General features: G+C 36.5%; 1 protein-coding gene across 2 annotated transcripts in view; it reads left to right on the top strand.

Moving 5' to 3' along the window:
- Window positions 1–26,350, top strand: part of cntnap3 (contactin associated protein family member 3) — a 99,018-nt gene that overhangs the window by 4,090 nt on the left and 68,578 nt on the right. The window lies entirely within an intron of this gene.

Genomic DNA, 26,350 nt, shown 5'->3' with positions numbered 1-26,350 from the left:
GTGTGATTAAACAATACAACTTGTTGCTTACTCATAGCATAACAGTTTTTGCATTAACTATGGATATGGACCTGCAATCAAATGTTTACATAACTGTATATTGCAGGTGTTAACAGTGTTAATGTCTAATTTTAATTGTGGTCTAAGTATCAACAAGTAAAAGTATGCAAGTCTTTTCAGCACAATGGTGTTGGTGTGCCAGTATTATTGGATGCATAAACATGATTTCTTTATTTCTAGCTTGAATAAATAAAAAAGGCAGTGTTAAGGGAAATAAGTCAATTGATTCCTTGCTAAAACCTGATAATCTGCTTGTGTTTATTGCATTTATAGTAAAGACTGATCAGTTGATCATAACACGGGAAGAGAGAAGAGAGAAGCATGTCAGGTCCCACTTGTAATAAAATTAAAATGAAAAATGTCTGTACTCCATGGGAAGTTCAGCCCTCCATTTTAATTAGTCAAGCATTCAGCAGCTTCCTAGGTTTGATAACACATATATTTGTGGCCTATTAAGAGATTTAATTGGAGCAATAAACAGCTTGGACATTTTGTATTCACTTATGATAACATCACGTAGCCCATAAAATACAATACAACATAACAGTCTTGTGTTCATTCATCCTCTAATCTTTGTATTGGATTACACTTCTGTTAATCACTCTTAATAAAATGGTGATGTGGCAGTTGACACAATGGATGCTACTAAAAAGTGTGCAGTGATCATAGTTATATGTTCCCCATGTTGTACATGGATGCAGTAGCAGGGAGAGTGTAGGAGTGTTGCATATACTCATGAAATCAAGTCACTTTTAACCCGGGTGAAATTCCAGTGGAGTGAATAGTGAGTATCTAGTTAAAAACACCCAGTCCTGTTCCTTTGGCGACCTGTCCACAACCTTTTAGTGAATGCTTCTTTTAATTTCCATGTCATCAACACCACTGCCATGATTCATATTCATAAAGTGCATATACAGTTCATAATTGCGTATATATACAGTGCAGTCTGTAAGTATTTGGACAGTGACACTGTTTTTTTTTTGGCTCTGTACTCAGGAAAATTAGATCTGATATGATGGTGAATATGAGGTTCAAGTTGTAGGCTGTCAGCTTTAATTTAAGGGTATTTACATCCATATCCAGTGATCCATGTAGGAATTACAGCCCATTTGATAAATATTCTGCCGATTTTATGGAAACAAATAGAATTATACAAATTAACCTGATCTACAATAAAGTTGTCATATTTACTACTTGTTTGCCTATCCTTTGCATTTGAGGGCCGACTTAAATCTGCAACCCATAGATATCAACAGATGCTCCAATTTTCTGTGGTGATGCTCTGTCAGGCCTGTCCTGCAGCCATCTTCTGTTCCTGGTAGTTTTAGGGGATTTAGCCTTTAGTCTTCGTCTTCAGTAAGTGAAACAAATCCAACACAGTTGGATTCAGGTTGGGTGATTGACTTGGCCAGTCAAGGACATTCCACTTTTTGACCGGCAAAAACCCCTTGGTTTCTTTAGCATCTTGGGGTCATATTCTGCTGCTAAGTGAAGGACCATCAACTGAGTTATGTACACTTCAGAATTCATCCTGCTGCTCTTGTCAGCAGTCACATCATCAATGAGGACAAGTGAGTTAGTTCTAGTGCCAGCCATACACACCCAAGCCATAACACTCTACCTGCACCGTGATTCACAGATACGAGGGGGTGCTTTGAATGATGAGCAGTTCCTTTCTTTCACCATACTTTTCTCTTTCCATGACTTTGGTACAGGCTAATACTCATATCATCTGTCCATATGAATTTGTCCTAGAAACTCTTTTTTTTAACAAACTCCATCCTGGCTCTTCTGTTCTTGAGGATTACCAGGGGTTTAGGTTGTGTATCTTGCAGTGTACCCACTGAGGATATACTGGTGAGGTTTTCTCTCTTTTTTTTTTTGTCTTTGACACATCCAAAACAACATCATGGAGAGTGTTCCTGATATTTTCACAGTTAAAATGGGGTTTTTCTTCAATATTGAAAGTATGTTTCGATCATCCACTACAGTGGTCTTCTGTGGCCCATCAGGTTGATTGTTATCACTGAGCTATTCAGTGTACTCTTGCTTATTAGTAACAAACAGGTGATTTTTCATACCGAATGTTTTGGTTATGTCTCTGAATGATTTATTCCGATTTTTCTCACGATGGCATTACTGGCATTGACACTTTGGTCTTCATGTTCAGAGACAACAGCAGCAGACTCCAAATGCAAATTCCACTCCCAGAATCAACTCTAAACACTGCTTTCTTGTATGTGAACTAATGATGCAACAACACATAGTTGGCCAAGAAACTGTTGAGCAGCCATTTGTCCAATTACTGTTTAAAAAGGGCTGCAATTTCTTGATGGATCACCATTAAATTAAAGCTGACAGTCAGCACTTTAACCTCCTATGAATTGTTTCATTTCAAATCCAATGTGCTAGAGTACAGAGCCAAAACAACAAAAATGATGTCACTGTCCAAATACTTATGGACTGCACTCTATATGGTGCTTGTACTCTTATGTAGCGATGGTTACATCCTGAGATATTCATATAGAGTATCAATTCAGTAGAAAACTAATAAGTTTGAAGAGATGGAAGTATAAAGTAAAATGTTATTATGGAAATAGACTGTATTGTGATTTAAAATGTTTTATGATGTAGCACTGCTTTAAATATGTTAATTACTTTGTGGTGGTGCACTTACTTTTTTTTTTTACATTTTGGATGCATCTTGAATTGAGTGTGGCAGAGCACTTGCTTTTTGGGTTTCAAGTAATTGTGATAGTAGGATGAAGAAGGAGATAGTTTCAATTACCAAAGTATTGACCTGGAATAACATTAATAATTTCATGGGGGAAAAAATGCAGCTTGCATGTGTGGTACAGACCCTTGCCATGCAAGCAGGCTGAGCCCAAGACAGGTTTGATCCTGGGTTTTCATCCGCTGACCATGATCTTAGGTCCACAGCAGTGGAGACAGCAGACACATGCCCTTGTCTCCTCAGGTATGAGTTTAATCAGCAAGAGTTCCTTTGGTCACACCTGTCAACTACTCACTGTTGTCAAAGATAAATGCAACCCTTCTCAAATCAGTGATAAACTTTTCTTCAGTCCTCTGCGGCCTGTAGTGTGGAAAATAGTCTCTGGTCCATGGGCGACAGCATCAGAGTGGACTATATCAAGAAAAAGAAAAATCAAGAGGGGGATCACGATTCACTATGCCCCATTACATGCATGATGTCCCATGAATTTCACAAATCTCTCCAAAGGAGAGCACCATACATGGACTAAGACTGGGGCAAGCATAGTTGTAATCCTGAAGAAAATGTTAATGCATTTATGTGTTAGCTTTGCCAAGGGAGCCTTATACACGAGACATAGAATTTATGTAAAAATGCTGTAAAATGAAAATAAATGGGAATAAACACCCTACCATAATCTATGCGAAAGCAACTCAAGTGGCACTTAGTGGCATGCCTTTTGGGGACTGTCCAACCATCACTTAACTCTGGGATGGACCAACATCTGTGTTTTAAAAGTGGCAATTCCTAGTCACTTTACTAGTTTGTAATTTAAATAGGATATGCATGCTAGGGCAAGCAAATACTTTTTTGTACTTTGATTTAAATGAGGTGCTGTCCTTTTGATGATTTTAAACCAGCATACTTCCACAAAATGCAATCTTCTTTGCGAAAGCTAATTGAATGTTCAGCTGTGCAATAATAGTGGAAAGGCTGCCTTTGTAAAATGAGAGTACAATTATGAAATATGATTGAATGGACATTTAAAGTAATGAAACTGTGTGTATATCATGCATTTGTGATACTGACGTTGTCACCGATATGCCTGTTCAGACTGGAATGGAAACAGCTGTTGACACCATGCTGTTCAGACAGTTCGGTTGAAATCTCTGAGGGTGTCATTGAGTTGTTTCTTTGTTATTGATTTGAAATCAATGTCTCTCAGTCCCTTCTCTTCACGCCAGCCAGTGAAACACAGTGCCCACCTGTTTTTTTCCTGTATTTTTCTCATTACACGTTCTCTCAAATACAATCAATATTGTTTTGAAGATTACAGCATGATAGCCCCAATTCCAGTTCCTCTTGAAACCGCCATTAAAACCATTGTTTGGTTGCCATGCCCTCCTTTGTTAGTCATATCTATCTTACGTAGCTAATATTAAAGATGATAAGTAGCGCAGGAACCACATGAAAGGGAAACATTAATTGACAGATCAGGAAATGTAGGTAATGGTCAACAAGGTAGCTACAGTTTCGCACTGTATTACAGCATAGGAATACAACATCGGGGAGGACAAGGATGACAAACATTTGGAGTGACATCACGTACAAAATGAATTCTTTATGATAAAACCAACAGTAGAGGATATAAAGATGGCATGCTGTTGATCGGCGTACAAAAGAAAAACCCTACAAGGGCAAAAGACACAGGTGATGGTCCAACTAAGGAGACTATTTTAATACAGGTGAACATGAAACAACAGGTGGAAAAATCCCTGCAAAATAAGCAAATCGTAGGGATTAAATGAATAAACTCAAATTTTTTATGCTAACTTCTAGCTAATCACTTAATAGTAATAGAAGTCTTCCGTCCTTAAAAAGATAATTTCATTTTATATCTGAAAATAAATTAGAAGTGATAAGTAGAAACGTGTGAAACGCATTTTAAATCCTGTCTCCTTTGCACAGTGTTATGCATCATAGGATGCATTCGTTCATCTACACCCCATGCAGCCCACAATGGAAAGTGATTTGAGTATGTGCATACTGCCCAACACCCATCTCCAACTTCCTAAGTCGGAGCTATAGGCTATATCAGCGCAGACAAATTACTGCCTACTTTCAGGATTTCTATGTCTCATACAAAGAGAGGAGTCACAATTAATGTGTATTTTAGTAAATTAGACGGACTACTTCATTGGCATAATTTACATAATCTCCACCCTATTTTAGCGTGTTCACTCCAGGTATATATATATATATATATATATATATTTATATATATATATATATATATATATATATATATACATGAACACATTTAACTATGCATCAAAAGGAAAGTCGCAGAGTGATGTAATCCCATAGCAACAGTTTAGTAAATCCCACATCGATATTGCGACCTTATAGTAAATCTGGCCTTGAGTGTTTATGACTTACTGACGTGTATGTATGGGGTTAGTATTGTGTAGTGGTTGGGAAATTGGGTATGTGGCTGGCATGCACGTTCAAACCCCTTTGTTTGATAATGTATAACAGAAATCAAACTACATAAATTGAAGCAGAAACTCTCCACACTGGATTTCAGGAGGTCTAATTGGGCTTTCAGTCAGTGAAATAATGTGACTATCAGTATTGCTGGTTTGAACACAACAGCTTGTGACATTGGGAAATTTTACATGGTTGACCTTTCTGTGATTTTGGTTTTATTAGAACTTACACTATTGCACTGGATCTTGTGTGTACAGTAGCTCTCACCTCCTTTACAAATGTGTGGCTCCAATATCAAGCAGCTGTGCTGAATCACCTTGGTGACAGAATCAATTTCGGCATATAACAGCAGTAGAAGAAATCATGGAAAGCACCCTTCAGTATTTTCTTTTTAGTTCACATAGGTTGGGAAATAGGGGACAGCTGATAAAAATATTTGTATCTGGTCTTGTGTTGAGATATTTAATGCATATATTTGTTTAATGTACAACCCTGCATATGATAGAAAAGGGGAGTGATGCAAGTATAAAATATGGTCAGATTAAAAATGACATATTTCACATGACTCAGTATTTTACATGCAGCATACCTCTGTCCCATCAGAATTTATTAGTTTTCAATGAGGTGGTTGTTTGTATTGCAAAGAACATAAACCCACTGAAGAAAATCAATTTGTTGTAAACGCATTGTATATTTTCAGCAAACCCCACTGTCTATTATGATTCATGAGCTGGTACTGTCTCAAAGAGCTGGAGTGAAGGAAGGGGAAAATGAGGAATAAATCACCCTTATAATTCTTCTTTACTGCCATTTATAAAAATTCATGTCAGAGAAGGCCACCCATGAATGGGAGTCTTAGGAAGTCAAGGTTATACAAAGGTGTGAGTTGAGATTTCCCCCAAACTGGAATCCGAATATTGTGAGTCAGATTTATTCATGTGGAGTGCAATATTTAAACACAGAAGTGACATTAAATTGTACTCCACTAGCATATAACTCACCCAGCCTGTATCTCACGGCTCTATTCTTCAGAATGGTTCAAAACCTCAAACGGACATAATTATCTTCCAAAAATAAATGGAATTTATTTTTAAAAAATAAAAAGAAATTATATATATATATATATATATAAATCACCATAGATAATTATTTGGGGAACAATTTATCAGATAAACATGTAATATGCATATGCCCTCCATCAAACGACATGGTTCTTTGGTAGAGGAAATATATTTCTGTATGAGAAATAAGGATTACATTTTGTTGTATAATGTTTAATTGTGGCCTTTAAATCTCATGAGGTGAATAAACATGAGAGGAGTCACGTTTAACAACAGATGTAAAGCATGCAGAGATGGCGCTACATTATCTTCAAGGTGGAGCATTGTGCTGCATTTTAACTTTATTATAAATAACAATATACGTTTATATTGAGTAATGTTAAAATATAGAGTATTTTTATCCATAAAGATATTTAGGAGCAGATGTGTAAACTTTGTTGCGCATACAGCATACAAAGAGCAATACATGATGCATAGTTCATAAACTGATGTGAATAAATCTTCAGTACCACCTTCTTTTAATACTGAATCATACAAAATGCTATTATAATACCAGAATTACTTCTTGAGACTACTCTCTATCTGTTCAGTGCAATGACAACTGAAACGGCTTCTTCCCACTTATTCTCACACACTACCTGTTTTGAATTTATAAGAATGGTTTCTCCGTCAGTACCCTCTGCTTTGCAGGCATGATATTGTATTTGCTTGAACCCCAATAATATATCTTCTAGCTCCTATTAAATAAATAGTCTGTGGAAAAAAAAGTGGCTCATAAAATGTTGATGCAGCTATTGGGCGATGTTTATGGTCCACCTGATTCCAGTGAATTCATATACAGTGTCTTCATACAGTAGAAGTGGTTGTTAATCACCACGGTGTACTGAATACTAAAAATTCTCTGTTCTTAAGCTTCTTTCATTTAGAGCTTAAATATTGAATCCTTACAAATGAATGATCATGAAATGTTTGGATTTGTGGTGTCACATGTAGCCCTTGAGTAGCTTCTGTTATTATTTTGTTCATTTTGGTTTGATTTTTGGTCAGATGTTCCAGAGGTTTGTGTACACTGTGGGTAGCAAAGGCCTTCGCGTAAACCTGCCGTCATTTCTGAAATCCTGTTCTTAGGGATATCATAGACACTATCTCTCACTCTCTTTCTATATAAAGGATGTAATATATCTGTAACTCTCTACAATAGTGGAACAGCTACCTAGCTATAGCTAAAAATTATTTATCTATCATTTCAGAGCTAGCTTGCCCACCTTGCTAACTAGCACACATTTTACAGTTATCTACTAGTACAGAAAGTGCTTCTTTTTCACTCTGCAGTTTGTCAGCTGAGCACCTGAGCATAGCCTTTGCATTGTAGCTCTATGATGCTCAGCATCACTGCCTCCTTCCTTTGGTGACTTGGGCAAAATGTGTGAAACTTTATCAAACTTTATCACGGTTGGCACTAGCATGGTCAAAATTAGATTCCAGATCCTGGACACTGCACTGCATGTTTTTGGTCTCACGTTTTAGTTAGACATTCCCCAGTAAACTATATTTGGAACTTCAAATATCTCAGGTTTTAATTAGACGTTCCCCAGTGAACTATATTTGGAACTTCAAATATATTCTGCATGAACTATTAAATGTTTCACACAACAGTGGCTTGACAAAGTTCCACAAACTATTCAAAGCAATGGCATACCTTTGCCTTTAAATACACTACATCATGTATTTATGTGACAATTGACTACACCTACTTCCAGTTTTATCTTCCTATTTGCACTTCTTAACTATTCGAATGCAGCAATATTTCTACAGGTGAATTATTTTTGATTTAGCCCTTTGGCTGGTGTACCATAATAAACAAATGCAATTAAGAGATAAACACAGCCAGCCATCTCATTGTGATAATGGCTCTTCTTCGTTCACTCAAGCTATGAATAATAGAAGTTCAAAGCACTTATGTCAAAGCCCAAGGTTTGACAGACACTATTTGGCAACACACAATGCTGTCACTGTCCTATAGATGATTGTCCCTCATCCAAGACCGGGCCTTGCTTTAACCTCCTTCCTTCCTTCTAAAGTAAACAAGGTTTAGAGATGTTTAGCTCTTTGGAGGATTTGTATGAGGAGAGCCAAGACAGTACAGCACTAAATAGTGGCTGTCACACCCTGGCTTGACTGTCAAACGTGCCTTCTATAGAAATAAATAAAATAAAATTGTTCTTCCTGATAAAGCAATCTAGAATCACGGTTGTCTTCACTATCCCGAATCAGCAGTGAGGGGTCGTGCATGAACACGGCTACAAATATTAACTGGATATTCCAAATTAGGGTGGGAACTGGATATGTTCAGGCCCATCTTGGGCACCAAATACATTTTTTAAAGTTTGCACAACTTTATTTGCACAAGTGAGGAGCACACTTAGGGGCACAGTGCACCCAAAACTTTTGAGGGAGCAAAAACTCCATCCATCAATCCATCGATTATCTGTATGTACTTATTTGTGGTCATGGGGTGGGGGTGCTATCCCAGCATGCATTGGGGTGAGAGGCAGGTCGGCAATCCATCACAGGACACATGCACAGCATTCACTCACTCACTCTTCCCTAGGGGAAATTTAGGCTGTGCAATTAACCTGACCAGAATGTCTTTGGACTGTGGGAGGAAAGCGTCAGTTTATGTCCACAATACAAATATGTATTTTATTCAATCATTTGTTTCCCCTAATTTATTGTCAAGAGTGACAGTATTACACTCACAACAGTAAAAACACAGCCTAAAACACATTAAATATTTCAACAGCATATTGTACTAAACGGTGACTCCGTAAATCTATCAGGACAGCTGTGATAATATTGCATTCATATTTATCAACTGTGAGATGCATAGCTGCAGTTACTAGCCAATGTTAGCAGTTTAAAACAAAACAAAGTGGCATGATAACAGGGTTTCAATTTCCTGTACTGGCCATATGTTAAAAGTACTTATCTAGAAGCAATAACTCTGGAAGTTAATGAAAAGTGTTTGCTTACCTTAAAATGTGTGAATGCCTGTTATCTCAATTCATGTGAACTGATTAATGCATTGTTACATTTAGCCAACCATATTTGACAAATCTTTGTGAGCAGAAATTGGTTTTCACGTTTGTGATAGCAAGCTTTATTTCCTAAGAATATATAATGTTAGTCCCATGTTCTTATGTAACAAATCTCCTTGACCTTAAAAAAGGGGAATACTAGTATAGTATATAGTTTACTAGTATAACCTTGGACATACATACAATGGATGCTAAATTGTTGTCATACAACAGTTTAAATGGCTTTAGCTAAATAAGAGCTGTTTATCTAATACACATTTTTGTGTAAAATTATTTATATACAGTAAACATGAGTAAGAAATAAGACATAAGACAACCAAGTTAATATTCTACTAAAATTTACTCTGTATAAAAATTGTATGAGAATACAATTGATTATATGGAATATAAAATAAATAAAAAAAACAGGTAAACAAATGAATATTTAATAGCAAATTTAAGTGAACAAATTAGGAACATTAATTAAAATGGGACTGCAAAGCAGTAAATGGGGAAACAATAAGAGAGATCAAATGAGCACACAGATTCATACAGTTTAAATCTGGTTCAGTTTTCCCTCTAATTATGCCCTGAAAGTGTGACACGCATTTGAATACCATGGCCATGTGGTGATCCCAAGCATGGCTGGACTGGGACAAAAATTTGGCCCAGCCATTTATTCCCTTGACTGGCCCATTTGCAGATGAAACCTCCAATGCAGAAAAAAAAAACATGCTATTTCTTGTGTCCGTGCCTCTTTGCTATGGAGTGGCAAAATGGAGGGGGAAATTGTCCTGTGGCTGGAGGGCATTCTATGCTCGATTAATCTATCACATTAAAGAAAAGAAAAAAAAAAAAAAAAGTAAATCACCACACATGAAATGTTTTATGAGTCGTTTGTTTGTATTTTAATGCACTGATTAAAGAAAAAAAACGGTGCCATATTTGATGCAAGTTGTTACCGTGCTGAAGGTGAAAATCGCTATACAGAATGTCATGAGCAGAAGGACAGATGCTGTGAGTGGTTATGGTGTTTCGCACACACAAGACAGATTTCTTAAAAACATCGTTTCAAAAACTTTTGGTCCAAATTTTGTAAATCACACTTCCTGACTTACCTCAGTAGCTTAAACCGTTCATCAAATTTTGTTGGAGAGGGAGGAGTGCTCTCCCCCATTCTTTCTGCTGACAGAAACTGAGGCAGACTGGGGTTCACTTAGGTGCATGACCTTGAATAGGTGCAGGCTGGCCAGTTTCTAACATGAGTAAAGCTAATGTGGAAACCTTTTTATAGTTTGATTCTGCCTGTGTTAAACTGTGGTCAAAATATGAATGGATGCACTGATCAATCATATTCTCTGCTATTATTCATAGACAAACAGCTACATGTTAAGGAGTGATTTATTCCATTCTAATTTATATAATATCTTGCAAACTTGACGGAATTGATTTTACCGGATGATGCAAAGATCGGGTGATGTTAATTTCATGATCTTGATAAAAACAAATTTGGTAATTTCACAACATGGAAATCAAGCGACCATGATATAACAAGCTGGAATTCTAAAAATGTGTGGGGTATTTACATTGCACAAAATTTACGTGCCATTTTCATGTGAATATACTTTTTTTTTTAAAGCACCCCCCCACCCCCCCACACTCTTTCAGCTGTGCAACAGGGCACTGTGGACTTTATAGAACATAAAAAAGTCTGGTATGAAATCTGTGATCTTTTTTTTTTTAAACTGGTATTGGGTTGTATTCAGTCAACATTTGTTTTTTTAAATGTTGGCTTAGAAGTAAATGTAAGGGTTAAACTTTTAGTGATTGCTAAACTCACCAGACTACAATTGTGAAAAAAGGCATTGCCTTTAATATTTAGTCTAAGTTAAATACTGATTGAATCCCAGTCACTGGGTTGTCAACACTATAATGTGTATAACGTTTGTACTGTATAAAATGCAGTATCATAATATAAAGATAAAAGGGATATAATTTGTGTTGTGCAGCATGGCATCCACAGTGGGTCCAAAAACAGTCAGTGACAAATACTGGTTATTGTGTATATTATTTTGTCAAATATATAATATTTAAAGGAAGAAAAATGTAGTAGCTAAATTAATCAATAGGAGCACAACCTTCTTTTAGCATTTAATGATTTTGTGCTTGAAGTTAAACAGTGAACATACTATATCAGCTAATGCTGTCAAATGAAATATAAATGTACTGTAGCTTTTTTTTTGAGGAAGCTCAACGGGGCTCATTACCACAGTATTTTATAACAGTAAACTCACAGCCTGATTGGCAGCTAACATCTTTGTATTTTTATATTTGTTTTAGAAAAAAACTGAATCTAAATGGGAAAAACTTGATCAGTGTCTTGATATGACACTCAGAGCAGAAAATCAAGGTCATCAGGAAATGATGTGAGTGTGCTGGGGGGGGCGGGGGGGACACTCTTTCCTCTGAAGTATTTAGCTAAATTGACTTTGTAATGTTATCTCGTGGCAATGCTGGAAATTAAATGTGCATCAATCCGGCATTTATTGTCTCCTACTCAACAGCTGAGAGTTAAATTCAGTTCTTCAGATTTCACACTGATGGAAAGCAATTCCTGTAATGGAGTAGCAATGAGTTTCTCCTCAATCTGTCTGATATCCTCAGTCAGAAACTTCTCCCTGCTGGCTAGCTATCCTGAGGCAAATAGCCTAAGAGTCTGGTATATGTGGATGCTATATATCACTATGCAAACTGTCTTGGAAGCTTTTCTCTGAGGTCAATAAATCACACAGGACCTCATCTAGCCTTACCAACTGCCTATCATCAGTGCTGGGGTTATAATTTATTTTTTATAAGAGGTCCAATTACTAATTAAAATGACTGTTTAATATGTGCAAATATGCACATATGCATCATTTATCTGGACATCCCAAATGAAGGTATGCATGGAAGCTGGTATTCCAAAGCTATATATTTGTCTTATTGGACAGTATGTGCTTTTTCTAATTTTGTCATTGAAGACAGTCAAATCTCTTTAGTTTGAAATAGCAGCAGCTAAATAGCCTGCATTTGTAATCATCTGTTTAAATTTCTAATAATCACCCTTTTTCTCATAATTAACAATGCATTTATGGTGAATAGTCAGTTTAAACAACAACCCCCATTTGTACATTGCATGATTCCAAGTGGATCTTCCAAGACAAACTCTGTGGTACAAATTCAGTAGGTTGACCTCCCATTTATCCTTGTTCTACCTCATATGATTATGTTTATGTAGATATCTCTCATTTGGCAATTTAACAAATATGTAGAATGCAGATTTTATTTTATTTATTTATTTGTTTACTTATTTATTTGCATTCCTCTAATGGCACAAAATGGCAGGATAATAGTCACCTTAGGAAAAACCTTCATCCTTTTCCACAGCCTTCTCCAGATGGCACTGCCTAGTTCACTCAGTACTTAGTCCCTCACACTAGCACATGAAAAAAAAAAAATCATAATGGTAGGATTGTGGCCTTGAGCTGCACCTCAAACAAGAAGTGTTCCTGTGTGCAATTTCACTGAGCCTGACCTTAGAGGGAACCATCTCAGTACCTCAGTCACGCAGTCTCCCTGCCAGCCTGCCTTGCTCTGTCACAGAGTGCTTGATCTTGTGGTTGGCTAACTCCTACAGCCAAGGTACAAGTCGAGATGTTTGCTGTCCTTGTACAATCTGTGATGGGGGCCATCTTCAAACCTACTGCTGAGACATCCATATGCGCCACAAAATTCACTGCATACTAAGAATGGGAGCTGCAGACAGCAGGCTTTCTGGGTTGAAAAAAAAGGCTGACACTCTAGGCTCTATTTTAACATATTACACTTCACCTCTTTTAGAGAGATGATAGAGTAAATCTACTGGTTGTTGCGAAAATGGCGAATAAAGCTGTGTATAGTTTGCAAAAGCAAAGACGATATTTGCACTTTTGTAAGCGCAATGGGCCAGATTAGTCAACCAAGACCCGTCTTAACTTTCTTGTGTCTGATGTCTAGACGACATCCTTAGAAGACATACCAGCGTCCAGAAGACGTACGACTGTACTTTTTTGTAGCTCTTTGTAGATAGAATGGCGAGTAAATGGCGAGAGCGTGATTCCTTCACACAGAAAATATACGTTCACTCTCAAATTTGCCAGGCTCTCACACAAATGTATGCATGCTCTTAAATATACTCTGCTCATGCCCAAATTTGCTGTTCTCTTGGAGTACGTGTGTGTTCAAATTAATCCCATACTCTCCTGCAAATGTCTTTGTTTTCACTCTGTTCTCTCTCCTTGTTCTCGGATTTTCAGTGCAAAGCACTCCCAAAAGTCCTAAACCAATGAGAGTAAGTTGAGGGTTTGACCAATGAAATTGTTTGGCCTACTGCTCCTCTACATTCTCATTGGTAGATGCCACTGGTTCAAGAAGTTTTTTTCCCCGTTCGACATGTCCATTGGAAATTTTACTTTTCATTTTATGACACATGATCACGGGATAGCTAACTCATGATTATGTGTCATAATATTAAAATTAAAAATTCCAATGGAAATATTGAATGCAAAAACATACTGAACCAGCTTCTCCGCCTTTCTCCAACCAATGAGAATGCAGGGATGCAGTAGGCCCAACAATTCCATTGGTCAAACCCAGAACCTACATTCATTGGTTTAGGACTTTTGGCAGTGTTTTACACTGAACATCCAAGAGCAAAGAGGAAAATTTGACGATACCACAGAGATGTTTGGGGGGGGGGGGGGGGGGGGGGGGGGATGAATTTGAACACACGCACATGTTCTCAATAACTGGCAGCATAATAACACCATATACAGGCTATTAGACCACACATGTGTTATAATAATTTTTGTGATCAGCACTGTGAGATGCAATATTGTGGGCCATTAACTAGACACTTGTAGCCATGGACATAGCAATCATTTTAAATGGAATACTTATGCAATTGACAATTAAAACGTGGAGCACTTCTATCACCATGTATTACTGGTTATTTTTTTACATGTCAAGTACACTGATACTAATGTTTTGGACTAAAACTGGTATAAATTAGGCTACCAATGGGACATTCAGGCTGATGAGATATTATGTTTGATTGACTACAGACAGCCCAATTACTACAGACAGCCTGAGCAGAACTGTGGGTCTCCTGAATTTCCATACATAGATGCAAGTAAATGCATGGGTCTCCCTTGGAATAGGAAACATTGGACACAATTTTGGAAATAATCAAAAAAAAAAGCACAGATTAAACATTTAGACGCTGAATTATGACTAGAATTGCTCTAAAAAATTGTATATAATAGTTTCCCAGATAAAACATTCTTGCTGTATCTGGAATGTCTATATAGCAGATATAATGTATTTATTTATACCAAAATAAAATAAAATACTTATTTATTTATTTATTTATTTAACAACATAAAATAAATAATACTTGTATTTCAAATTAATAAAAACAAAAACAACCAAAAGCAACAATGTTTTGTAAATGCATTTAACAATAGATCAATTGAAATGTGAAGCATGATTACTGGATAATAATTTATTGGTGATAACCATTAGCAAGTCAGCTTAATATCTCTAATGTTACTGGTTATACTGGAGTTATGGCTATTCTATTTATGATTTGATAAACCAGTAATCAAAAAAGAAAATTATTCTCTCAGAGTGTTACAGTTGATTTCCTCAGAATGTTTCTTCAGAATCCTTTCCATTGGCCATCAAAAGTATGCTCTCAGTTTTTTGATTGAGTGTGCACTGAAGATGCCAGTCACATTCGAAAACTTTGACTTGAGAATGTGACTGCAAGTGCTTGGCAATGCAGCACAAAGCCCCAGAATAAAGCATGCACAATGCAAGGGCCAGGTCCATATTGAGTATAACATAACATAACATAACATGAAACATAACATAAGATGAGAACAGGACATTCAGCCCAACACTGGTCGTCTATTCCTACCATTAAACTGTACTTAATGCTTAGTTTATCTAAAAGCTAAATAGTATCTAACACTTTATCAAGCCGGGCCTTGAATACCCCCAGTGTTTCTGCCTCCACTACATATCCAGGCAAGCTATTCCACACATTGAACACTCTCTGTGAACAAATATTTCCTAATGTCTGTGTGAAATTTACCCTTTGCCAGTTTCCATTTATGCCCCCTCGTTCTGCCAACCAAACTCAACTTGAATAATTTCCTGTAGTTCACTTTGTTAATCCCTTTATTAAATGTAAAAGCCTCAATCAAATCTCCCCTAAGTCTCCTTTTACTAAGCTTGAACAGTCCAAGCATTTCAAGCCTTTCCAAAACACTTATCTTTTATACCCGGAATCAATCTGGTTGCCCATCTTTGGACCTTTTCCAGTGCCTCTATATCTTTCTTGTAGTACGGTCCCCAGAACTGCACACAATACTCGTAAGTGTGGTCTGACAAGGGTATTGTACAGGGTGAGTATGATCTCGTTAGATTTATAATCAATACACCTGGCTATGTATCCCAGCATCCTGTCGGCTTTTTTTTACTGCTACAGCACATTGACCAGACCCTGATAGGCTTTGATCAACTATTACTCCCAAGTCTTTTTCTACATTTGCACATTCTAATTTTGTACCACCCATGAAGTAATCCTGCCCTATGTTTTTATTCCCTTCATGTAGAACTTTAAATTTAGTTATATTGAATGTCATTTGCCAGGTTTCTGCCCACTTCTGAATTATGTTTAAATCTTTTTGGATTACTTTAGTAGATACCAAACTGTTGGCTAAACCTCCCAGTTTTGTATCATCTGCAAATTTAACTAGTGTCAGTGTCAAGGTCATTTATATAAATGAGGACGAGCAGTGGACCCAGCACCGATCCCTGTGGAACCTGTGGAGTAGCCATGCTCCTGATTTGTGAAGTAATTCTTATTGTTTAATGGTATAGGAAACACTGGTCTCCCACTTACAGGCTGTGTTGGAATTGCTTATTTGGAGTGTTAGCTCACATATCATGTCTTGGATTTCCAAACCTTTCTTTTATTCCTGGGTAAGAAAGGATAACAGTGCTGATATTTAAAGTAAAACCTTACAATCTGCCTATATCTACTCTTCTGGATCATCCAGTAAGCCATTCTGAGAGTTTGGGATACTTTGTATTGTCTTTGTTTCTTGTGGTCGTTCATTAATTCTGTGTACCTTTCTTTTTGAGTTTTCATCCAATGCCCATTAGGTTGGCTTGGTTTGTAATTGACATTTCCACTGAATAGCTTGGCATTTTCTCTGCCCCCTGATTTTAATGAGGGGGGTAACAATAATACCTTTCCTCTACCAACATTGTTATTTGTGCTTTAGGAGTCATATTCTGGGCCTTTATTATTGTAAGGATTCAAAACCCACATTTAAATCAATTCCCAAAGCTCATGGACATCTTGACAGTCCAAATTTTCAAATGAGACTTAGTTGTTATAAGCCTGAAATCGGTCGCCTAGTCTGTTTAATTTTGTTGGGTAAAGCTATCCAGGGGAAAGATTCAGTGCCAAAAGAGTACATACAGGGAGACATGAGTAGCTTCCTATGTCAGCAATGGCCATTATGACCCAATGTCATATGCTCTGGTGCGCTATTGGTGCAGATACAGTATATCCACTCCATTTCAGAGAAAAGGATTAATGCACATCTGGGAGCAGAACTGAGATTGGTCAAGGCTGGTAGTTACGCAACATGAGAATTTACATTACATTTAGGCATTTAGCAGATGCTCTTATCCAGAGCAACTTACACTGATTACATTTTATGTACAATCAATTTATACAGCTGGATATTTACTGAAGCATTGCAGATTAAGTACCTTGCTTAAGGGTACATCTAAACCCACAACCATTGAGTTACAAGCTCAGTTTCCTAACTATTATTATTCTACACTACTTTACTATTTTATGTCTGGACCAATTGATTCAAGCAAAAAAATTGACCTATTTGGAATTCAAACTCAGCTTGCAAAAAAAGGTTTTGTCCCAGTTTAATTACACTCAGTTAAAAAGGACAGTGGATATACGAAATAGAAAACATAACAGCAAACCCTAAACCATATTTCCACTGCCTCCTCCCCCTTCTTCTCAGTTTAAGTCAGGTAATCTGCAAAATGTGTAGTTCTTTATCACTAACTGTCAAAAAGACTGATTTTCCTTCACGCCAGCAAGGACATATTTTAAAGATTTGTCACTGTGCTGTTCCAAGACATTGCTGAGGTGCTTCACCCGGGGATCGGTGTCAGTGGGTGGCACCGCAGTGATGGGAAGTGGTTTGTGGTCTAGGCCCTTTCCCATTATCAGGTTTTATTTCTGCACTCTTGGGCTGGCAGTTCATTTATTTATTTATTTCCCCCTGATTTACAGGGTTCGGCAGCCAAACTGCTTTGCGTCTCCACCGCTCTGCACTCAGTTTATGAGGGTGAGACTGCAGGTTGAAAGTGTCAGCTGCAAAAGGAAAGACAGAACCTAAATCTACCTCTTTGGCTTCTGAATCGATCGTCTGGTGAGACTGAGCAGTACCTAATGATTATTCAGGTGCGCTGAACAGCAAGTGTCAAATTTATAGTTAATCATTTGGTCTTCCAGTAAATGTAAATCTGCTGGTTAACTTAAAACAAGAGCGAATATAGCTCAATGTGCAACCATGTCATGATCAAACAAAATGCAGTGTGTGGTCCATCTCATTATATGTGATCCATTTGTGGGCTTATTTAAAACATGTATTCTAGAAAAAGATGCTAATCAGAATGATCTTTCAATGTTTATTACCAGTTCTATATTTACCAGCATTTCCCCCCATCTGTGAATTAAAATGGCTTTTCCAATTCATGGACAGATTTTTAGGCATGTACTAAGCAAGATGCATTATTTAACAGAAATTGATGCTTATGAGCACAAAATTTACCATACATTTTATATGTATTGTTTACTGTATTTTACATGTACTGGCTAAACACCGACCCTATCTAGGGCAGACAGAAGGCTTGGAGAACAATGACAATAGCACAATGAAATGCAATGAATTTTCATACAAATATACGGTCTGGGTTCTGTCTTGTCTTCAGTGACTGAGTATACATTATTTTCATCTCAGTGGATGGGTCCTAGCACTATAAATCCCGCCCTCTTGAGAATTTATAGTTCACCTTAACCTAAAAGTTCCCCGAACTGAGGCTGTTTATTCTTACAGGCTGCTCGCCCCCGCCGGTGTGCTATCTATAAAAGGATGGTCCTGGTTTTTGTGGCTTGGTCTGACACCTCTAAAAGGTGTCAAATCAAGTGGGCGCAGACATGAGAGGGCAGAATCAGGGCTTCTCCTGATAGTGGTATTCCGCTGGGTATATCTGCAACTTGTGTCCATAAGGAGAGAAATGGCCTTTTTTTATTATGTAGGGTTAGACTCTTTAATTGGCTGGTTATCACTGAGCCCGGACTGCAGACTGGCTTCTCCCAGCTGGTCCGCTGTCGAGGTGGGTCTGCACTGTGAACAGCTGCTCTCTCAGTGGGTGATTTCTTCTAATCTTCGCAGCTATCTGTCTTCAGAAGGTGTGGATGTGGGATGAGCTTGCCTTAAGCTTGGCATGACAGGGCAGACCACTGTTTGAATCATCGATGCCAGACCTCCTCATTAGATGCTGTTGACTGTTCTGTGATTTTCTGTCAGAAATGCAGACCCCATTCACACCAGTTTCTCCCATCATAAACTACAGGAAGTAATCAAGCGGCACATAATTTGACCCTGTCCTGTCACTGAACCTCATCACATAACAGAACCAAGAACCATCAGCCTGCCAGCACCTCAAATCCATCAGCTTTTGTATATGGCACACTGAATTCAGCTATTAATGTTGAATATTATAATAAGACTATTATGTGGCCCGTACAATGCCATGACAAAAAGATTTTCAAGGTTGCATGAAAGCAATGTCACAGAATACGTAGACTAGATAAATGCACTAGTATGTCACTATCTTGATTTTACAAAATGTTTTGAAAAGCTCCATATCTATTACATTTTGCCACAAGCTTCCACAAGGTCCAGAATTCAAAAGAACTAGATTACCACAGTGAGATTTATGAAGCTGCCTTTGAGACGATCATTAATTAGAATGATACCTAAGGGACAATGCTCCAGTATGGCCAAGTGAACTGTTATATTGCATTCTACCTGTCTACTGCTGTTGTGTATGATATAGTTTACTGTACTTTCTCCCATTCTTAGTCAAACCTTATTTCACTGACTGTAGTGTCAAGATGAGTGAATGGCAGTGGCTCTACCTTCACTGTACAGTTTGTAGCCACTATACTGCTAAGAGGAAAGTATGACACATTGACTAGCCTTCTAGAAAAAAATAAAATAAATAAGTAATATATATATATATATATATATATATATATATATATATATATATATATTTCAAAGGTAAAGCATTTTAAAGTCAGACTAACCCAGTGCAGTCTACACTTTTGAGATTACATTGATTCATGTAGTCTGGCTCATTGTTATGTTGCCATCTTTGAAACAAACAAGGATGCTGATTTGTTTTCCATTCAGGGGCAGGCAACTGACATTTCAAAATAGCCCAGTATGCGGCATAAAAGAATAACAGCTTAATTTACAGCTTCATACATTTCATTGGAATTGAATAATTGCAGTTGTTTTGCATTATTCAGTTCAGTACAAGTATTCTTTCTGCTTTGCTAAGTTCCACAATTACCAAAATTTGCCGATTACCAAAATTTGCTCACTAAATTGAGCTGTATTTTAGGTGATCTCTCAATTCAGCAATCTGTGCTTGTAGAAGAAAGAAAAAAAACTTGCATTTTTCCATGAACAAATGTTAATGACAAAAAAATGGACTCCCACCTTACAGTTTGCTATTTGTGTATTTATTATCTATTTGCTGCCATGATTAATTTCAGTACCAGTTTTCAACTAGTAAAATATGCATGGATCCTGTCATATTTGGCCATCAAGTGTTGGAAGCTGGTAGGGACTCACTGTTTAATGATACTTTCTGAGAAACAAAAAATATATTTTTGAATTTATAGTTCATGGTGTATGGAGATGTTCTGAAATGTAAAACTCTTACATGAGTCTGTCATTGATATAATATTTATTATTAGAATATGTGAAATTTTAATTGTCCCAATCTAATAACCACATTTAACCAATGCATGGACATGCTACTATCTCAAATGAATCTTAGGCTGTAATCCACATTTAATATGGGGGATTAGATTTGTCAAATGGGGTCAGATTAGTGTATCTATGGAATGTTGAGGAGAACTAGTTGACAACTGGTTGCTTTGAAGTATTACTCATTACGCTAACCAAAATTGTATTAAGTAATAAAGAAGTAATTACGTCTCTAAACATATATTGAAAAAAAATGTTCTAAATCTGCCAGCCAACTACCCAGTGCAAACAGGAAAGCTTCAGTGCAATGTAAAATGGTTCTCCGCTACTGTATACCATTTTAAAGGCCATAGTATCATTGCAGACATATCATCTGGAAAGAACAAAATAATAATTTTTTTTTCATGGCAATCTATAATACTGTTTTATTCTAGTACTCAAATATCACGACATATTGAGGTTTCCGACAATACCGGTGCCATTGACAGTGTAGTGGATTACTCAGTATTAGTATTCTTGATCTTATTCTGACCATTCAAGCACAGGTTAGTTACTCATACCAGCATAATGTGAAATCAGGATGTTGGGGTAAGATGGTCAAGGCCAGCAAGAGTTTTAAATTGGTTAATATTTCATCATTATTTAAATGTCATTATCACGACAGCAGGCAATCGATGAGAGTCAGTCTACGTGGGTTGGGAGGATGAAAAAAGTTCTTTGGCATAGGATTTTTGTGTTAGCACAGTGAATGAAGTAACCTTCATTCTGTGCAACTTCAATTTGCAGAGCTCGCTTTGGTACAAAGAATGGATTTATGCTTCATTTTCAATTGCTGCATTCGCTGTTCACTCCTCAGGTTTTTTTTTTTTGAGCATGACTGATCCTGTCTGCACAGAAGACACATAAATGCCAAATGCCAAAGGAAAAAACACCCTTTATTTAAGTAACAACAAGTCGTTTCTCATAAAACTTTTACAAAAATGTTCAATCATGTCATTCACCTGGATATATCACACTTCATTGTGGAAAGGTTTTTTTTTATTTTATTTTTTTTAAGGTGATTTTTCTGAAACATAACTATTTATCAAACTGAATATACAAATGAGTGTCCCAATTACCCTAAAAGTCAACTGGATGCAGACATTCGGCATACACAGAAGATTTAGTCAAACTGACATGTAATAAGAAACTAGGTCAGTTCTTTCAGGCATTGAGATGTTTGGCTAGCACAATATGTGCCATTTGCTGCTTGGTGGGTATGAATTTGTGACCTAGTTAACATTTGATCTCAGCTCAATACTATGTGGAAATAAATTCATTTTCAAGGGGTTGATATCATATCGAACAACTGCCAAGTTATTCCATGGTGTAGAATAAAACTTCTTCATAAATGACTGTGTAACAGGGAAAACATGCATCTGTATATTGAATGACATTATGCTTTTTGAAGATTACATTTACATTAGCCTTTATATTCTTCTAATTTGAACACATTTCTTTGCCTTTCCATTCCTTAAAATGTGTAGAATATAAATCATCTGGTACTGCATATGGTCCTTCAAAAGGCATTACTATATACATGAGTAAGGTAATTTCCCAAAAACATATGGGTCTTGTCATTAGATGAGGAGGAAAAATAATTATTTTTGTGCTGTTATTTTGAGAGACTACATGAAGAAGGAAGATTGGAAAATGATGCCGATTATAATATAATGCACTTATTAGCTCCTGATGTTTCCTGCAATTATGTTTAAAGCCACCGTGCGTCGGAAACCATAGTTTGGTATTGATTTGTATTAAATAACTCATTTAGATGGTTCCATATACCTAAAATGAGATGATAGGCCACAGCCTACTGGGAAGGCTATAGCTGTATTTCTTTCAGGAGGACTGAATTGCAGGCACAAGTACTTCTTAAAAATAGACAGCCTTGCTGTGTTTAATGAACACTTATAATTAGGCTTGGTTTTTCATTAGTGACAGTAGTCATTAAAATAGTACTAATTATGACTACTCAGGTAATGTCGATGATTGAAATTACAAATCACCTTTCTATTTCACTCCATGCCTTTATTAATGTGAAGTACTCAGTGTGGATATGTATGCAACCAGCCATGCTATTGATTTCCATTTTCTATAGAAATGCTGTAGGTATTCAAAGAGAAAGAAAAGCTGGCTAATCTCCTCAACACCGTATGCCTAAACTATCTGAGATGCTGTAGGGCTGGGACAGAACAGAGAAGGGAAATGAAAGCTGCAACTACTTTTTTTAACGTGAACAATGGCTTTGACAAAATGAATGTATGTACCTTAACAAATACTTTCTTTGAGACTGCTTTGATTTCAATAATTGCATTATTTTAAATGAATCTTACTAAATACAAATTATAATTATAAAAGACAAAGCCTTCCGTTGGCACATGGCCAGTATCAACCCCCCATGATTTAAACTATTAAGTTCAATAATGCATGCAAAATCCCATTACTATTTTTGACTATTAAAAAAAAGGAACCAAAGGATCAGGCTTGAAAAACCTAGCAGAATATCCAGCTGAAACAGCTGCGGTATGCATTTGGTGTGAAAGTTTGAAATGAAAACACTGCCGCAGTTATGATGTATTAAACTTCACTGCTAAAGGAAACAACAGTTCCTGTTACATTTATTTGTACAAATGAAGTTTAAAATATCAACAGAAAACAAGACCATGTCTGCCACTGGTTGAGCAATAGTCATACTGCAGATCCATAAATTCATGTTTCAAAAGAAATTAAACTAAGGAAAGCTCAAAATCCTTATTGAAATAGAGAGCCTTAAGCTAAAGTATATCTTAAGATTCACAGCCCTTCAGAAGGTATATGTGGTATAATCCCAGCTCTCATGGACCAGCGTAAAGAATACAGACCATTTATTCAATTCTGAAGTGTGCAGAGACATCTATCTACTACTGAATTTTTCAGTTACATAAGAACCTCATTCTGTACATTTTCCAATGTATTGATTGGGTAGGAGTAAAGTGCTACATTCTATACTATATACTGAAAAAAAACTTCAACAATGTGATTTCCTGGTAGTGAGAATGAATAGAATTTCATTCCTAAACACCCCAGGGGAATAATGTGTAGCAGGAAAAAAATGTGATTTCTTGGCCAGACATCTTTGTTGGAGCGTAGTGACATATAAAGTATCTGATTTGTGGATACATGAGGTGAATATATTGTGTGACATATTATTATAATATTTCTGAAGAAGGAAGAGGTGTAGTGCATTCAAATGGACCAGATTAGAAGGTAGAGGCATGATGCTACAAGATAAAATACATACATACATACATACAAAAAAAATAAAAAATACATATATATATATATATATATATATATATATATATATATGTATATAGTTAGAGTGTGTGCGCTTACCACAATATGAAGAGAGATTTCTCAGTGAAAAATAGTTGAGGGCAGATTGGCTTACTGACAGGAAATGCTTCTTGAAAACATACACAGATTATCCAACATCCATTCCACCCTGTGTTCCACCAAAGTGGTTTTAAGCCACTCATTACCATAAGAATTATCGTCCAATCACGGTCATTGGATTGATGAGTACACTTGGTTGCTGTCCAGTTTTTGCAGGTTGACTCATTTTTCATTTCACGCTTCTATTTGTATTTTTTCCCTTATTTTATTAAATAACAAACATTTGAACCACATTATGGTTATTGTGGTGTCAGAGTACAAACTTACAGTGTAAACAACACATTTACAGCTTTGGAGTTTACTTCATCATTTTATGAAATTATTCTATTCAAATTATTTCAGGTTGACTCATTTTTCATTTCATGCTTCCACTTGTATTTTTTCCTATTTTATTTAATAACTAACATTTGAACCACATTATTGTGATTCTTGGGCCAGATGAAGAACTTCCTCTATAAACAATACAATTATAACTTTGGATTTTACTTCATGACTATGAAATTACTTTATTCAAATTATTTTATTTAGTAGATCATGAATTTATGCATTAATCCTGTAGTTCTCTTGTATACAATGCTGACTGCACATTTCACTGAATTTTGGGAGTAAATTAAAGCAAACAGGCAACTATAAATGCATAGAATATAATGAGAAAACATTTGATTTGGACCATTTTGATTTGTCTTTTCACTTGAAACCCATATTGAAGGAACTCACTTTTCATTTACAATATATCCTATGTAAATACTTTGTAGTTATAGTCCAACATAAATAGCTTTTTGTTAATAACAGCTGCCACCATAACATATAAATTATACATGTTTTTTAAAATCCAGGTGCACATGTTGATCTTTGTATGCTGATGGAGGGAAATAATTATACGGGGGTTGTCTGAACTTGGGTTAAGGAGAAATAACAACCTTTGGAAGAATTTACTGAACACCAAGGTGCTGCTTTCACTGGTATTCAGTGTTCCACCAAGAACTACAAGAAGTGACAGGACAATGTACTCCTTAAATGAAGAAACCACATTCCTGCTAACACTTAGCAAGTCACAGGTACAGATAAGGAATGTCATTTACAGCTTATTCTCTTAAAATTACCTCATGAAATGGCGCAAGATGTTATAGGTTTCTTTTAAGGGTTCAGTCCCTAATGTATTTATGCACAGATCCCTGAAATGCCTCTGCAGCATTGTTTTTTTTTTTTTTTTCTCCATGGTCAAGTAATACAGGGTGATGTCTTTATTCTTTTGGGCATGGTGTTTATCTTAGCCAGGAATAAAAATTGTGCAGTGCCTACCTCATGTTCAGACTAAAAGAATAAAAAAAAAAATTAAAAAAAAAAAAATCTAAGTGTATTCCTTGCCAGTCAAACCTTTCTTAAACTAAAACATAACCTTGTACCATGTCATTGCAGGTTCATTGGTCATCTCCAGAAGGTTTACCCTTACTTTCAGTTCCAGTTAATAATTTCTGAAATTATACAGTCTACACAATAACAAACATGGTATCCTTTGGAACTATACATATAATGGCCAACAGTAGGTCAAACATAATACTGCAGGGGAAATATTCCTCTATTTTCTTTATTTATTTATTTAGTAAATACATTAACGCTGTCAAACACTGCAGTAAACCTTCTGAACCCAAATAGCTGTTTGGAAGTCTACAGAGAATGCACTGAATACATAAGTATTTTCTTCCCAGTGTTGATCAATTATATTCACAAGATTTTCTCTTATTTTCATTTTTTTGTACATCATGGAAGCCCTATGTTACTACTGAAAAGAAGTAGTGACAAACAGTGAGCTTTAAACTGAAACCAGCACACTTTCCGATGATACAAACTGGAAATAAACATACAAAGGAGCAGCCTACGAAAACAATGGTCATGTCCTGCACACAATACTAGCATGTTTTAATGCAGTTTTCCATAAAGTGACAGATGTATTTATTCATTAACAGTGCTAGAAGCATTTTAAGTTGAGCTGGGTTGTCAGAAGCTGCCTTCATGTCTGCAGACTGCTATTCACCATTCAGTGTCGCTGATGCCTTGTCTTTTATGACATGGCAAAAGCAGACCCTGCTCCATCAAGATCCAAAAGTCAAAAAACAGGAGGGGCAGAGTGAGTGTGTGTATGTGAGAGAGAAGGACCGAATAAGAGAGGGGGTGGGGGGTTTCAGTGTTCAATACTATTGCAAGTGGCAATGAACTCCATCCACTTCACCACGTCCTTCACAGACTAGAAGCACTGCAGATAGAGCTAGTCAGCACTTA

Source organism: Anguilla anguilla, chromosome 14 (genome assembly GCF_013347855.1).
Source record: "Anguilla anguilla isolate fAngAng1 chromosome 14, fAngAng1.pri, whole genome shotgun sequence".
Taxonomy (NCBI): domain Eukaryota; kingdom Metazoa; phylum Chordata; class Actinopteri; order Anguilliformes; family Anguillidae; genus Anguilla; species Anguilla anguilla.
The sequence above is the reverse complement of the archived record's forward strand: the minus strand, read 5'-3'. Positions and strand labels throughout refer to the sequence as shown.